Source organism: Protopterus annectens, chromosome 6.part0, assembly GCF_019279795.1.
Source record: "Protopterus annectens isolate FY-2018-M chromosome 6.part0, PAN1.0, whole genome shotgun sequence".
In the NCBI taxonomy this organism is placed as follows: domain Eukaryota; kingdom Metazoa; phylum Chordata; order Ceratodontiformes; family Protopteridae; genus Protopterus; species Protopterus annectens.
In genome coordinates this window covers 1,441,038,712-1,441,057,394 of record NC_056737.1, presented here as the reverse complement: position 1 = coordinate 1,441,057,394, position 18,683 = coordinate 1,441,038,712, and the positions used below count along the sequence as shown (strand labels likewise).

General features: G+C 34.7%; 1 protein-coding gene across 1 annotated transcript in view; it reads right to left on the bottom strand.

The window, feature by feature from the left end:
* THSD7B (thrombospondin type 1 domain containing 7B) overlaps nucleotides 1-18,683 on the bottom strand; it is a 6,482,604-nt gene that overhangs the window by 1,695,004 nt on the left and 4,768,917 nt on the right. The gene's annotated exons all lie outside the window — the stretch shown is intronic.

The window sequence follows — 18,683 nt, the reverse complement described above, 5'->3', positions numbered from 1 at the left end:
CGTACCGAGTTGCCAGCCCTGATGCACAACCTTCAACGAAGGTACGCCCATTCACGCATGTCTCCACACAGAAGACGCTTTAGCTGAAAATCGAACAGGACAACGTCTTACTGTGAGTCAGCAACGCTACCGCAGCACCACCACCACAGTTGTTTATACAATGGATTTATAAAAAACTGCTGCTAAACACAATCCAAAAAAAAAAAAAAAAAAAGAGAAGTTCCACAAACAATATTTGATCATAAAAACCTTATCTTATAAAACACCAGCACTTTAAAATACCTGGGATATAGCTAGACAATCTCTCACCTTCACTCTCCATCTTAACGATACAAGGGAAAATCATACTGGGCAGACAGCCTGATTTCATATCTGTCCAAAGCATCCAAATAAGACATTGGTAAAGACATCTTTCTCTCTCAGCTGCAGTATGACACCCCCCCCCACACACACACACACGTAGCATATGCTTCAAGGACAAATGCTGTACATGTATAATCCATCATCAGTAACATCTGCTAGTTCATCATATTCTCTCCTAAGTAGGAGTCAGACTGGAGTAATGATAAAATCAGCAGGCAAAGGATAGTAATATTGCTGGAAATTAGCACATCCTAAAGTCTTTGTGAGTACCTTCATGAGGTGGATCCTGTTTTTTATAAAATCTCACCAATGTGACACTGATATATAGAATGTATTTTATATAGCATGAGTCAGAAGTAGGTTAAAAATTAAAAAGACAGTGGGGTGCACAAGTCCCAGGATAAGAAAGTGCTCAAGACTGGTAGGTGAACTAATGGCAGGACAGTAAAAAATGACAGTGTCAAATCCTCAAGACACTGGAACATCCTTACAATGGGGTTAGGCCAGGTTCTGGGAGAGGGTGCCTCCCTGTTGTAGATGAAAGCAGTAGTCTACAAAAATCACAAAAACTGACAGGCCATGGAAGAGCCACAAAGATGATAAGCGTGGACTACTGAAGATAAGAAAGAATTTATGCATTGTTACTATTATGTAAAAAGCCCAGAATTTCTGAGCAGAAGATATACAAAAAAAGAAAGAAATTAAAGGCAAGAAAAACACTTGCAAAAGAAAAACTGTTAAAAGCTTCAAATGCAAATTTGTGTTCATTAATACAACAGATTCATGAACATTATATAGAGCAAGAAACCTTGGGCTGTCTGGAAAAAGAAGCAACTGAGGACGTGTGAAAATATAAAGAACAAAATTTTGAAATTATTGAAAGTTACAAAAAAGAAATATGGACATGGAAAAGAAAGAGAGATCTGCTGTAGACCAATATTTATACAAAGGAGAAAGCCAAATAAATCAATACAGGCAGCCCCAAAGATATTCAAAGAAAAATACCAGCAAAGGTACTCAGATATGGAAAATTTCACAATGCAAAAATAAGCTTATAAACGGGGAGGGGGCACAGAACAGAAGAGTAGTAAAGAAGAAGTTAAAAAAATAGAAGCAGAAGATATGGAATACCTTCAAAGTGAAGGATTTAGTGTAAAAAGTTATATCACAGCATGATGGAACAGTGAGACCCCCCCCCCCCCCCAGTAAGGAGATACAGGAGCAGTACACATCTGAAAGAAATATGGACAATGGAAAGAAAAGGAGATATAATAGCATGCAATATTTATGCAAAGGAAAAAGCAAAATTAATCAAGACAAAAAAGAACAGCACCAAAGATATTTGAAGCAAAATATATGCAAAGACACCCGGATATGGAAAATTTTACAAATGCAAAAAATGAGAAAACAAAAAGGGGGAAGTAGAAAGTAGGACTAACAATGGTGAAGTTAAAGAAATAGACACTGAGGTTATGGATGGATTACCTACGAATTGATGGATGTAGTGAAGAAAATCTAACTGATTACACTACAGCAGGATAGAACAATGACTCCCCAAATTAACGAGAAACCAGTAGAGCAGAAAACATCTTATCAGTTGCATATGAAGATACTTTGGAGCCTTCAGGAGGAAACCAGTAGAAAAGTTCAGTTAGAGTTGAACAACAAGGGAAGGAAGAGGAAACTGTGGCAACTCTGATGCAGTCTATGTTGTGGAGTGATAGATCAGTGAGTTCCCATATTAAATATGCAACGGATGACACAGAATGAAACTGAAGAGAATATGGCACAGGAAGATGCTCTGGAACTTTCTGTAGAATGCCCACAGAAAACGGAGAACAAAGAATGTGTTCTCAGTTTAGAAGAAAATTATCTAAGGGAAACGTTGCTTGATTTAATAGAGATGGATAGATATATTAAGATCAATGAAAGAAATTGACTACAGAAAGTCAGTAAGACCCAAAATGTTAGAAGTTTGATAAAACAAATAAACACAGTAATCAGAACTGTTCGTAGAAGTTCATGAGAAGCTAAATTAATAATAGATCACAGAAACACAGGGCAGTAAGTGAAAGGAAGGGGATAAATCAAATGCCATCATGGAAGTATCGAACAGAGACAACTATAAAGCAATTAAGAAGAGTCACAGTTGTATGAGTACAGAAGTGGGAACAGATCAACAAAAATACTCAGAAAGATAGACAAGATAACAGCAACACACAGCATCAGAATAGAGCAGCATCTAGCATATACTACTGCAAATAATAAACTAATGATATCAGAACAGGCAGAAAAACATAGAAAATATGCCAATAAATGTAAAGGAAAAGTACAAAATAAGTAATTCATTGATGACTCAGAAATGTTTTATAGAGAATTGGTAAACAAGGCAAAAGGAACTGAAAAAGCACAAAAAAAAAGAAAGAAATAGACACATTTTGGAGGAATACCTATTATGATCTTGTGGAACATAATGAAGATGCTGAATGGATAGAAGAAGTAAAAGAAATAATAAGGTCAAATGTGCAGGATATGAAATGGGATGAACTATCGGCTAGAGAAACAGAAACAAAATTAAGAAAAGCTCCTAACTGAAAATCCCCAGGTCCAGATGCAGTACCTAACTTTTTGCTAAAAGTATTAATAACTTTACATGAAGATTTTGCTATGAGTAAGAACTATTTACATGCACACCATGAACGGACATCAAGCTGGTTAAGAACAGGAATAAAACAATACTCTTCCTTGAAAGCAAACCTGCAAGCTATCTTAAAAACTATAGACTAATAATGTGCCTTCTGACAATGTATAAACTATGTACTGGAATTGATGCTGATAGTGTTTATAGTCATTTAGAAGAAAACTCAATCATAGCAATAAAACAAAAGGGTAACAAAAGAAAGTCATATGGAGCAAAGGATCATTTGTTGTTAAAGTCATAATGGAGAACTGTGAAAAGGGGAGGAATCTAAGTATGGCATGGATAGATTACAAAAAAGCATTTAACGGTATCCCACTCATGGATAATAGACTGCTTACAAATGTATAAGATATACCCTACTCTGATTACATTACAGCAACCATAAAACAGTGGCAAACCACTGTGCAGTTAAGCCAGGATAAAAGACAAATTACTGTTCCAGGGATAAAAATTCAAATGGGGGGATATTTTGGGGTGACTCTTTGTTACCACTACTGTTTGTCTTGCCCTTAACCCATTAAGTTGTCTACCTAATAGATTAGGTTATGGCTACAATCTGGCTCCCAGAAAACAACAAAGTGTAAAGACTTCACATAGGTTCATAGGTGTATACTAGGCTAATGGCCCTGGAGCCTTTGCAAGCCTAGCCCATAGGATTACCCTGGCATTGTGCCACCTGACCTTAGTTCCCAGTGCCTCTGTCAAGTAAAGCCACTGGAGTGATCCCTGGGGTGACTTTTCTATTTCCTATCCACTCATCAAGATTTCTCTTGAAGAGGGCCAGTGAGGTGCTCTGCTTGACATGTATGGGAAGTCTATTCCAGAGCAAGGGCAGTCTCTGGGTTATGAACCTGTCCATCCAGCATGTTCTGTTGATTGTGGTAATGAGGTTAAGGTCTCTGGAGCATGTGGTACAGAGGGATTAGGATTTCTTCAGATGTAGCATTTCTAACAGAGCTGGGTCAGTAATGGCTTTGTAAGTCAAGCAGAGATGTATAACACAGCCATGGATATTGTCAGGTCCCATAGAAGCTGGATTTTTGGCCTTGGACAGTGCTGTTTTATCCTGTGCAGCAGTAATACTGGGTGCCTGTCAATCTTCTGGTATTGTGACTGGTCCCTTAGTGGGGGAGAGAGGGGTAAAGTTGGCACTGAGTCTGTTAGCCAGTATATTGGCAATATCTGTTGGCTCTGTATAGGAGGTACCATTGTGCAGTAGCTCAGAGCAAATCTGGGTATTGCCATAGAGATTCTTTACATAACTATAGAAGGCCTTGCGGTTGTCTTTACTATCTGCTGCAATTCTGTTTTCATAGCTAGCTTTAGAGGATTTGATGATGGATTTCAGTGTTTTGTTGAGGCTGATAAGGGAGTTTTTCCAGTCTTGGGACATCACCTTATTCTGCATCAGTTTCCTCCTTCTGTTGTAGAGTTTGTTTATGGCAGGGAACCACCAGATTGGCTTCCTTTTTTGGAGGAGAGCGTCTTGGTTCTATTGGGTATGGCGAGATCGATGCATTTGTGTACATGTTTGTACAGTGTATTGGTGTATGATTTGGCAGTCATGCAACTGATCTCCATTTGCATGGGTGCAGTGAAGTTAGCCACCTCTGTTTTTAGGAGCCCAAAGTTAGCTTTGGAGAAGTTTTCATGGTGGTTACCTTTGCGGGGGGGGGGGGTGGATTTCCAAGGTGATTAGCTTGTGGTTAGATCTAACCAGGGAGGAGATGACAATTGGTGTAGGGCAACGGTTGCCCATGTTAGTAATGACTAGGTCAGGGATGTTGCTACCTCTAGTGGGGGTAAGAATGAGCTGGTCTAGGACATTGGAATTAATGAATTCCAGGAAACTTTGGGCAAGTGTATTGGTACATGAGTGGTTTTCCCAGTTAATGGAGGGGTAGATGAACCACCCAGTATGAGTGCCAGGTTGGACCTTAATATTCTCCAGGGTGCTTAGGAACATGGAGTGTGAGTCTTGGGACATGGTTGGGGACCTATAGCAGGCTACGACCTGAATCGCTGTCTTATCCAATGTTAGCTGCACTTGCAGTATCTCAGATGGGTTATGTTGGGCTATCAGTTTGGAGGTGTGTGCATCCTTTATGAATATGAAAACACCACCGCCTTTGGAGCTTCGGTCCAACATCTTCTTTTTGTGGATTATTTAAAACTATATAGTTCAACAGATGAGGAGATGAAAGCAGAACTAAATCTCAGATGATATAAGAATACCATTTCATCCTGATACATTTGTAAAAGCAACCTTTAAAGCAGGAAAGCTGTAGCACCAATAAAATGTCAGTTTGGGACATTAATATGATATAAAAAATTTGAGCAAGAGGCAGTGTATAAATATTTGGGAACTGATGAAGGATTAAAAATATAACATGAACAAATGTGAATAAAACTTTGTAAGGAATATTTGAGAAGACTAAAATTAATACTGAAAACAGCCCTGACATCTAGGAACAAAGTCCAGGCCATAAATCAATTTGCTCCTCCTGTCCTAACTTACAGTTTTGGAGTGACTGACTGGCCTCAAAAGGTATTATCAGTTGAACAGAAAAAGAAAATTGCTTCATGTTTATCATATGATTTATATAAATAAGCGCATACCAAGTTTATATATATTCTCCATTCTGAAGGTGGTACTCACCTCCTCAATACTGATTACATGTATAGATCTGCAGTCGTAGGACTGCATACATATCTGCTGACCTCACAAGCTGCAAATGTAGTGAATGTTTTAAAACATAAGGAGAATAAATCTAAGATAACTTCCTTGTTTTGCAGAAGCATATCAGTGTCAAGCAGGAATGGAAATCAAACCAGAAGTAGATAAAAATGTGTGCAGCAACTGAATGTACCAAACAAATACATAAAAGAATATAAAGTGAAGGACCTGATGCGAAGGCAAGAAATGTGGAAAATGCATAAATATAGTTGCAAGTATAGAAAACTCTTGGAATAAGATCATGTCAATCAAGACTGAATGCAATAGTAGTTAAGAAGAATTTAAACCAAAAGATGAAAGGTTAATATTGATGGCCCAGGATAGTGGTATACATAAAGTCCATTGCATATGTTGGATAAACAGACAAATGTAGGTTTAATAAAACAGAATTGGAAACAGTTGCAGATCTTGTTGCTGGGTGTGACACACTAATGGAAGACGGACTGTATATTGAAAAGCATAGTAATGTGACAAGACTGTTGCGTAGAAAATTGTGCAAATATTATAATACTGAAGTAGTTGGAAAGCACTGGAAACATAAGCCACAAAACATTATAGCAACTTATGAGAGATGAGATTGAAGCAATACTAATGCCATGAACTTTAATCATACTTTGATTTAGGAATTGGATCCATTCCTGTTAGGGTATTAGAAACTCAATGACATGGAGAAATGAAAATGCAGGAACAGCACTGCAAAACTTTAGAAAAAGCAAAGTTTTCCCCAGTCAAGCAAAGAACTGGCTTCCTATTAGACTCTCAGCTATTCAAAGAAGCCACTTACATTAATATGTGATGGCCAAAATCATAATGAAATGTAAAAGAGAAAGTTTGTAAAATTATATTGGCTAATGAAGTGTTCTTGTCCCTGCTTCTTGTGATTCACAGTCAAATGTCTGTACCTCCTTCAGATTCATTGTAATAACACATGCAATGGAAAATCTAGCTTGACTTAGCTTGGCTCGATTTTTCTTTTAGTTTTTACTGATTGGTTTGTCTGCGTGAATTTGTTAATCATTGTTTTACTTTGCTATTTGGGATATTTTGCAGACATCTTAATGGTTATGGACATCAGTTGGGTACAACAACCCTGTGTTTCCAAAGGTTAGCCAAACAGTCCACTTATGCTGTGCTGACAAGGCCATAAGAAGGCTGAAACATGCATATCCACAGCTAGTGGGGTTTGGCTTTATCAGCCTCAATTTGTCCATAACAGACTTAAAAAGGAAAAAAAAATCATGGGCATTCAGAACTGCCATATAGCTGAAATACCTGATGTCCTTAAGGGGTCATTATATCCTGTGTTACCTCTAATACAAGAGGTTTAGGGAATCACACGGTGGAAAATCTAGCTTGGCTAAAGAAATGCAGAAAGGCAGTATTGCCAAATGAGGCCAGAGATAAACAGTCCTCTAACAGGAGGTAAAAGCATTTGTGAATGGTAAATGTTGGCTTGCAAGTTATTAGCAGTTCAACATTAGGAGGTAATGTTAGAGGAAGTAACAGGTGCACTGACAGACTTTGAATGTTGCAGTGATAAAAGTGGTAGGTTATAATGGAAAAATTAAATATTAAATAAGTAAATTGTCACAAATGCCTTTATAGCAGCAAGTATGCATTTAACAAATCAGCATAGCTGAACATTTGTGTTTGTGTTTTAAGGTCTTATGAGTGGAACATAATGGCAGTTGGATATAGTACTACAACACATTGTTAGACTTTTGCTTCAAGTCTTCAGGAACAAGATAGCTGCAAATAGAGATATTTTAAAGGAGAGAACAGATTATGTAAGAGACACCCAGTTATGACTGTAAGAATAGCAATTAGAAAAGTAGTCATTGTATAATATATTTGATGGAGAGTTGAAGATGTCTTGTAATTCATTTTAAGGGATGTAAATGGATTCACAACATCCTGCCCTGATAAAATAATACCAATTGATATACCCTACATGGTATATGAGGGCCATATTATTGCCACTGTGATCCAACAATGTAGACATGTATCTACAAAAGAGCAAAAATAAAGTTTGGTTATTTTTCATAAAGACAATTTATTACTTACACCAACCAGCTACAGTGGAATTCTGTACAGTGTATGAAGTCTGTAATAATTCTAGTTTTACTGTGAGGAAATGCATCATGGTAAATTTATTTCACTTTGCCTTCATGAAAGCATGGTGTTTTTCTTAATAGGCATCATTGTTATTCAGAAATGTTCATATAAACCATTGGCTTGAGAACCAGTGTAACAGTATTCTATGATACCATTTTGCGCACATAAACTGAAAGTAGAATTGAGTAGTTTAATAAGCATTATGCATAATATAGCATAAGTGGAGCTGTGACATTTTGCATTGTATTTGAAAACAAGATACAGCCCATTACAACCTCTGCTGAAACCAGCAGTTTACATTGTTCTGTTCAGCAAAAAAAAAGAGAGAGAGAGAGAGAGAGAGAGAGAGAGAGAGAGAATGAATGAGATGAAAAAAGGTGCATTATCAGCAGCATAAAACTCTTATATGGTAACACATGTTATTGTACAATACCCTACAGGGATGGGGTTCCTGGCTGGAGCTGTGGTACTTGCAGTTGTTCTTTAGGAAAGCAAGATGCATTTTTAAATGAAAGGAACACTTAATATTGTGCAGGTTAATTAAAAAAGGAGGGGAATGACAATTGTTTCAACATTTTGCTTTGCATTTGAGGAAAACCTGAAAGTAGCACAGTCTTTTTTTTAATATAAGATACAGCCTTTTAAATTATAATAATACAAAGAAGCATTTGGCAGTCTGTTTTTGAATAAAAAAATGTGGGCGGGGGGAGACACAAATTCAGAAAACTTTCTGTGAGGTGTACATGTCCTAGTAACTTTTTTGTATTCAAAAAACAGTCTTACTGCATGTTTTTACATGAAGACATACGATACCACAGTGGACTGTTTCTGTGACCTGCTTGATGCTAAGTATGCATTCCAGGCTTATACTAATTAGCCATGTGCTCTCCCCAAAACTGCTTACAGTAAGGCATTTATGAAAAAGGTGACTCTGAGAGTTGATTAGCTGTGTAAATTAACATGGCTGCTTCTTGGTGCTTGTATTAAGCTGCGACTAGATCACAGTTTTGTAACCATCATCAGATTCTATGATCATTAAAATTTAATTTAACTAATTGCTTAAAGGCATATCTTAATATCCACCTATATTCTTGACTTTCAGAATAATTCACATCATTTCCACCTCTTTTAGTTAATTTCATGATACAGAGGATCAATAATTTGAAACAGCGATCAGATGCTGTGGAAAAAAACACATTTAAACACAGAGTTATTCATACTTTGCTTAACTATATCATTAATGTTGTTGTTTGTCTTTTTGGCTTTTTCCCGGTAAGGGGTCGCCACAGCGGAACTCCGGTCTGCTAATGATTGGCAGTAGATTTTTACAAAACGCTGAGGTGCCAGCACGACGCCCAACCTTCAATGAAGGAACATCCATTTACACACGCATGTCTTTCGAAAGCTTCCCAACCACGGGGAGGACATGCAGACTCATCATTAATATGTTCCAGAATAAGTTCTTTTAATTATTGATTAGTTTTATTTATTTATTTGTTCTTTGTTAACCGGGTTAGTCCACTGGACCAGGGGTCCATTTTCAGTGGAAATGCGAGGAGAAAAGCTCCACAAACATGATAAAAAAGATGATGCCAAAACAAAAAAAATACTATACATATATGATAACATAACCAAGATACATTCCAAGTTTAAAAACATAAAAAAGGGCAAGATAAAAAGACATGTGAATAAAACATTAATGCTTTATAGATAATTATTAAGAGTACTGGCAAAGCTCCACAAACACATGATAAAAAAGATGATGCCAAAACACAATACACATATCATAACCATACCAAGTTACATTGCAAGTTTAGGAACATTAAAATGGGCAAGATAAAAAGACATGTGAGTAACAACATTAATGCCTTGTAGAAATCATTAAATGTATGCATTTCGTGCATGTACAACAACAAAATGATAAAGGTTGAGTTGGTGGAACAGAATAGAACAACAGTAAGTGGAGTGTAGAGAAGAATGTAGAATAATTGAAGAGACCGAAAATAGCAAAGTGTGGCAGTTGTGTCAGTTATAGTGGGTGGAGTGGAAGGAGAGGTGGTAACGTTAGAGTGCAGAGAAGGAAATGAGAAGGAAAGAGTTGGGAAGTTGGAAAGAGCAGTTTTACCAAAAACAAACAAAAAAAAAAAAAAAAGATTGACACATTTGACAAACTGACAAATCATGTGCCTATTCTTTTAATTAGTATATTGATCAAAATAACAAATAAAAAGTTTATGATAGTGTGTCCTTAAAACCTGTCTTTAAAAGCAGAGGGCATAAAAATTAAGCTAAGCCTTTACATAATTAATGAAATGAAATTTTAATGTGATATGAATATGGCTGCAAAAATGTGATGGAGTCACTGGAGGTTTATACAGTGAATCAGTTATGAAAATGTGTCTGTATTATTATATATTTTGTTGAATTGAAATATTATTATCTCAATTCCATGGTGTCCTGTTACAATTTTATTTTTAGTTAGTGCACTTCTTTAATTGGCCTTTACTTGGGACCTGTTGTATTTTATTTTTTCCTGTTGTCAGTTTCCTGACACATTTTTTTCAACAAGTTTATTTAACTCGTTAACTGCACATTCCTAAAAACTGCAAAAACATGCAAGCTCAGACATTGTTGTAACTTGCATATATTTAAGGTGCAAAATAAATGAATGATTGTTATTTTCAGTATACATGGATTTGAATGAATGGCAGATGGCTGATCGGAAAACTTTTGACAGCAGTTCTGCGAATGTGCAGAATTGCGAACACAATGTAGCCGAAATGCAACCCCCCCCCCCTTTTTGACCCATGGTAGCACTTGTTTAGGTGGTAGAGCGGTCGGAAATGTCAAATTCCATATTTTTTACATCATTCCGAGCGTTCGACACCTGGAGCTTCGACATATAGGTTCAGGGAAACCAGATTTCGACTATCGGTTGCTCGGTTATATGCATTTATTCTATTATTTTCATATGTAATCAGACTCAGTGTAGTCTAAAACAATAATGAATGTTTAACATGTTCTTTTATGACTTTTCAAAATATGTTGCAGCATATATCTAATTCATCTCAGAATATTGTTTAGAAGTATTCTTTTGTGCCATACAAAGACTCTTTTACAGTACTCAGATTATCTATGTTTTGTCATAGTTGATAGTGTGGCAGTGCATATTTCAGAGTTGAGCAACACAAATATAAATTAGTATTAAAATACTAGATCCTCTTCTGTGCCATGAATTTTCTAAAGAAGATTTAACAGATGCCTTTAAATATTCCATTTCAGTTGTAAATTTCAGAGAGTTTAAGCTGATTATATAGAATATAATTGTGCATAAAGCAAAACTTAATACAAGAAAATTTTCTTATTACGTGCATCCCTGTTAAATATCATGCAGGAATGCATATTTTTAGAAAAACTGTATCTTTTTAAGCTAACATCTCTGAAATAGTTACTTCATCATTAGCAATATCTCAACTGCAGGAACTTAAGTCACAGATTAGAACTGCTGACATGAAAAGAATTTTACTTAAATCTGTTACAGGAAAAAGCTGTGCTTTTACCACTATGAGGTACAAGGTCATACACAGTTATTGTGTCTCTCTTGAATTTTCATAGTAAGACTGTTAGTAATTTAGTGTTAGCATAGCACCTGTATTAGGCACAAAATGTATGCAACCTGTTCTACCATGGATTTTTTCACCAATAAAATGGAAAGTTACATATGAGGCTGCACTAACATTTTATACATATTCGATGGATATATTTAGCGGATGAGTCAGTTTTCAGTGTGAAAAAGCTGTTTGTTCTGCTCTAGTAAGTATTTGTTAAATAGGTTCATAGGTTAGTACTAAGCTAACTACCCTTGTGGGCCATTTTAAGTCTAACCAATTACCCCATGTATATGTTGATCTTTGAAATGACTGGATTTATACCTTCAGTGGCAGTGTTTCACGGATCACTAATGTTGCTGTTGTTGTGACTTTTGGCTTTTCCCAGTTAGGGGTCGCCACAGGGAAATCCAGTCCGCTAATGATTGGCAGTAGATTTTTACGTGCCGAGTTGCCAGCTATGACGCACAACCTTCAACGAAGGTACGCCCATTCATGCATGTCTCCACACAGAAGACGCTCTAGCTGAGAATCAAACAGGACAATGTCTTACTGTGAGGTAACAGTGCTACCGCAGTACCACCACCGCAGTCACGGATCACTAATGTAGCTGTCAGAATATTATGAAGAAACTGTTGTTTTTTGTTTTTCTTTTTTCTCTGTAAAGATTGTTTACTTTTTGATGTTGAAGATCTTCCTAACCGCACCTTATCTTCATGTTTCTCTTTATTAAAAAGCTTATATTTGCAACATGATTTAATTTTACAGGTGTGTCAAGTACATGACTCATTTTCATACATTTTGTGCATCAGAGTTACTACTGAGACTGACCTCACCAGAGTTACAAGTGACTTGCTTTGGATCAGCATTGTTTCTCCAAGCTGATCCTTCATGAGCTCTCATCTATATATACTATGGCGATATACAAAATCTTACTAGATAATCTGCAGCCTTACAGTGAGGTTTCAGGCTCTCTTCTAGACTGGTTAATGTTTTACATTACTAATCATACCACAGGGCATTTTCTAGTGTACATTCTTCAACCATACCAGAGGGTTTACTCTTGGTCAGGCACTAAGTATCACCTTAGAGCTTTCAGAATATGTTTGCAGGGATTTATTGCATACATCTGAACTGTCCAGATTTTCATAGAATGTCTAGAATTTTGTTTCAAATTTTTGGTGTGTTCCTCACAAAAATTTGTTCTCTTAGAAATCACTGAGGTCTCAAGTCACTAATTAACAAAATACATTTTAGCTTCAAACTTCAAATCCTTTAGAAAATACCTGCAATGACAAAAAGTGTTATTTTAGCAACTTTCAAAATTTGTAAGTGCAATATTTAAAATCTGTCCCTATTTTGAGTTCCTTGTCCCCCATTATTTTTGGCTTTGTCTAGATTTCTTGTACTTAAAGGTGAGCGGCATGATTTGGTGATTGTGTCTTAAGACAGGAAAATCAGTTATAACTGACCTTGAAAAACACATGGAGTCAGTAAATTAGATGCATTAAATGCGTTTCTTGGTGCGTGTAGGTTTTTACATCACACTTATAAATGACACGAGCTATATGTTCATAACAGTGGCAATGATCTTACTAACAGCACACTATCCCATCCTTTCAGAATGTATCAGGAAATCACCAGCTACTGTAATCCTGGACTGGAGTTTATATTCCCCCAGCATGTAGTACTGTAGGAGTATATTACTTATAAAAAACATAAAGATAATCCGCAATTTAAATAAAACGGAGTTGAACAGACTTAATAAAAACTGCATTTATTTCTTACACTGAGCGCTTTCACCCACAAGCATCATGGGTTTCTTCAGAGTTACATAAAAGACCAACTGCTAACTGTTTTATACATTCAATAACCTATCATATTGGTCAATTAATCAACAATTAATTAACTTCTTTTAATTAAATATATATACACTTTCTTAAAGAAGTATTTGTAAGTTATTCAATTGATTGTATGAGAAAACTGTCTGTGTGAAAAAACTGTTTGATATAGTTGTATGAATATAAATATAAATATAAATAAGAACACATTCAAGTATACAAAAACATGTGTGTGTAAAGTACATCGTTCTTATTTCATTATAAAATTTACTGTTGTAATTGTTAGTAAGGTAAAAACACATAACTAAATAAATTTTATGCATTGTAAGACAACCCCAAATAGTCTATAAAAAGACTTTACATATTTTAAAAAAAGACTTGAACTTGTTTTCTAAAAATATCCTATATATTGTAACTATGTTTAATTTTGATTTTTGACCCACCAAAAAATGTATATATTTAATAATTAATATTGTGTTCAAAAATAATTTACAAATAAGCTAATAAATATTTAAATGTTTAGATGTTATTGGATTTCATTTTTAAGTAACTAACAATGGATATGTGTTCGTTTATACCTGGTTTCACAGAGGAATTTAATCTTAACTGCCATAGACTCTCCTTAGCCTCAAGTAATGTGTTAACATCACCTTCATTGTTTCTAGTGTCTGGTATCCTATCTATTACAAAGAAAAGAAACTTCTTGAAGTCCTTACATGTTTTACTGTGTGTATATAAGGAGTTGGTCGTCTTTTTATTTTTAATGTCTCTATTATGTTCTGCAATCCTCTCTTTTAACTTTCTTTTAGTTTTGCCTATATAGAATGCCGAACATGATAGACATGTAGCAAGATAAACAACCAACCTTGTGTTGCAGTTGACGTGTCCTGGACATCTAATTGTACAATTGTACCCTTTTACTGTTACATAAGGGCCATCATTTATATATCTACAGCACTTACAGAACCCACACTTTCTCATTTTAGAATTTTTAAATATTGTCTCATTTTCAAAGTAGTCCTTTAAGTTCCTACCTCTACAAAACACAATTGTAGGTACATTCCCTATGTGTTGTAGAACATCTGTTTGGTCGTTAAAAACTTTTTCATATACTTCTTTGATACTTTCAGTAATGTGATGTATATTGTCCATGTAGGGAATAATAAAGGCACCTGCTTTCTTAGAATTTGAGACTTCATCTTGAGTTCTTTTTAACATACCATGTAATAATATAGGTCTGAATACACTCACTCTCTTCATATTTATTTCTTCGGTGATGTTGTGTATTAATTTCCTAGGATAACCCCTATCCAGAAACATATTTGATAAATTTTTGATTTCCAAACTGAATTCTTTTTCTTCACTAATTATTCTGGAAAGTCTAACCATTTGGCCTTTTACCAAATTCCGCTTCTGAAAATAGGGATGACAGCTTTTAAAATGCAAGTATGAATTTGAAAAAGTTTTTTTACGGTGAATACTTGATTCAATACTTTTTTCAACCTTGTATAATTTAATATCTAGATATAAACAAAAGTCATAATTCATAGAATATGTGAATTTCAAAAATGTTGTTGTATTCTCCAAATACTCTATGAATTTTTGTAAATCATCCCTGTTTCCTGTCCAAAAAATTAGTATGTCGTCCAGAAATCTCAAATATAGGTCGATTTGGGACCAAAAAGAGCTTGTAAATACATGTTGTTTCTCCCACATAGCCAAAACCAGGTTGGCATATGTGGGAGCACATCTTGCTCCCATAGCCACTCCCGAACTCTGTTGATAATGTTCACCTTCATGATGCAAAAAATTATTTTTTAATACCATTTCCATCATGTCCACTATTAGTTTCCTTTTAACTGTGTGAAAATCACCAAAGGTTTCCAAACCTTTCTCAAATAAGAATAAACCTTCATCCAAAGGGATAACAGAAAATAAGTTAACTATATCTATTGTAACCATGTGCACCCTATCCAAATTTTCTTTGTTATATTCTTTTAACAACTCTAAACAGTGCCATGAATAAACGAACACATATCCATTGTTAGTTACTTAAAAATGAAATCCAATAACATCTAAACATTTAAATATTTATTAGCTTATTTGTAAATTATTTTTGAACACAATATTAAATATTAAATATATACATTTTTTGGTGGGTCAAAAATCAAAATTAAACATAGTTACAATATATAGGATATTTTTAGAAAACAAGTTCAAGTCTTTTTTTAAAATATGTAAAGTCTTTTTATAGACTATTTAGGGTTGTCTTACAATGCATAAAATTTATTTAGTTATGTGTTTTTACCTTACTAACAATTACAACAGTAAATTTTATAATGAAATAAGAACGATGTACTTTACACACACATGTTTTTGTATACTTGAATGTGTTCTTATTTATATTTATATTTATATTCATACAACTATATCAAACAGTTTTTTCACACAGACAGTTTTCTCATACAATCAATTGAATAACTTACAAATACTTCTTTAAGAAAGTGTATATATATATTTAATTAAAAGAAGTTAATTAATTGTTGATTGATTGAACAATATGATAGGTTATTGAATGTATAAAACAGTTAGCAGTTGGTCTTTTATGTAACTCTGAAGAAACCCATGATGCTTGTGGGTGAAAGCACTCAGTGTAAGAAATAAATGCAGTTTTTATTAAGTCTGTTCAACTCCGTTTTATTTAAATTGCGGATTATCTTTATGTTTTTTACAAGTATATTACTTATGACCGAGACAACCTTCCAACTGTTGCTTCAGTTACAGGCATTCATTTTGAGAGCAAAACTTGACCTAGTTCCCATGTAATACATCAAGCCACGTTCAGCACATATGAAATATTGTTATCATATAGTTGTCACCATTCATTCTGTCAAAAAGCTCTACAAAGTTCTCACCCTGAAATGAGTGCGAGGTTTAGTAGCTCTTGCTTATGAATATTCAGAACTCAGGGAGCAGTGTACATTGATTAAAGTACTTGAAGTGAGACAAAAATAGGTGAGTTGTTTTAAGGATCTAGGATGGATGGCAGACAGCAAATAGTTTTTTTTTACTCATATTTCAATACTTTTAAGACTTTGGGGATCTAAGACATAAGGACCATTGGAAATAATTGAGACTAAGGTATGCAGTAATGAGCTCCAGGTTTTAGGATAGGTCTCAGTTTCCCTGCTTTCCTTAAATACAAGTGCAACAAAAACTTTGTAGAGTTCTTCTGTGAAATTTAAGTGGAAAGAATCTTGGTTTACATAAAGTTTTAAACCAGTCTAGTATTAGTATGCTTTCCCTAAGTCTTAAATAAAGAGATAGACCAATATCCAAGCTATTCATGTTACTCAGTGTGTTTGACAGTTTAATTCTGTATACATTCATTGGATATTGGGCTCCTGAAACAAGAGTCCATAAAGGTTTTAACAAAACAAAAAAAACTGTTCATACTACCAGTCGGGAGAGGAAATGCATGCCAGCTTGCCTTCTTTGGATCACACTTGCAAAAAAAATAAAACTGTCAGAGTGGCTCCTTTCTAATATCCTTTACATGATGAAAGCATTTTATTCCTGGAGTACTGTCCTTGTTAGGACAACATATTGGTAATTTATAAGATGTGGATGCTTCAACTTGTAGGTGTAACAAGACTATTTATTTTAAACCTTTGGAGATCTTTGGAGACCATATACAAAGTTAACTTATTTAAATGGATTCTTCTCCACTCTAAGATGATAGTGTGACCTCTTCATGGTCATCACACTGCTTCTGACAGCATTGACTGCCACAGGGCACAATGCAAGCTGAATTATTTCGGCTTTGTTTGAGATTTATCTAATCAATAATCTATAGCCTAGTATTACACATCTGTAGATCTATTTTTGAAGTGTGCTGTATTGCTGTTAGTCATGTTGTTTATATTCCTTGAAATATGTGAAGTTATGTCATATTACAGTCATTGTATTCATTCATTTATTTTGCTGCTATGAATAGTTACTTTCATACTGATGTTCTTGCCTTGTAATGTCATGCTCAAGTCTCCATGGTCTGATACATGATATAACTAGTTTTGATGCTGGCTTTAATACACTAATAAACTTACTGCAAAAAATAAAATGCCTGAGGGAAAGTTGCTAATATACACTGAGGTTGGCCTTATTAGAAGTGATACTCTTGTATATCCTTACACTGAGAATTTGACATAAGGCATAGGATTTTATTTGCTCTGTACATGTGTGCATTTGTGTGTTTGTGTCTATTCAGGCATGTGCCAGTGCATTTCTGTGTGAAACATGGATTAAAATAAAAAACAAGAAATTCATGGTATTACTTGTCTTTCTGGACCAGGATGCAGAAGTCAAAACAGATAACTATTTTCATATTAGTATAACATTTAAAAGTATGATAAATATAATGCAAAAACTAATTACTTAATAAATGTGGTCTGTGATCTGACAGTTTCACAGTCATTTCTTATTTATAGGGCAACATTGCTCTGTATTCTAAATTGCAACAACACAAGTTGCTGGATAATTCTTTCCTGTTTAGAAGCATAACATTATAAATGTTAAAATGATCTATTTACTTTTACTAGAAAATAAATGCAAATAAATTCCTTGATGATCATTTAGACTTAATTTTTGCAACAAGTGTGTTAAACCATATGAGCAAAATACTTTCCCCTGACACAGCCCAAATTGACTGTTAAGGCCACAGATAGATTTCTCATATTTTGAATGCTAACAACAAACATATTTTTAAATTCTTTTCAATAAATTCCTTGCTAGCTTAATGGAAATGCATTACCGTTTGTTTTAATATGGTTAAAAATAACAAGGTCAGGGATATAATGATATTCTATAATATGACAATGAAAATGTCAAAGAATAATCCCTGAGGAACATTAAAGCAACTTTTCTTTTCACATGTTGAGGCTTTCTGAAATGCATAATAAAGCATATGACAAGATGAAATGGTAATATTCAAATAAGTTCATTTTAAGGTGATAATTAGCCTGCTCTTTTCACACTGCTGATTTTATAAGATCATTTCTTATTTCACAAGCACAGTTATACCTTTTCTCTCACATAGGTACCAGTAAATGGTCTTACAAATTTTAAAATAACATTTTTTCAGAATGAGCTATTGATGATTTACAGTAATCAGTACATGCACCATGCAAATTCTTTACCTTTCTGTTTTAGTGCATTATCATTTAAATCTGATTTGTTATGACAAATAGGTCATTCGTCTCCACTGAACTTCAGTACAGCAATTAAAGATTCTTTTAAACTAAACACAAGACTATTAGCAG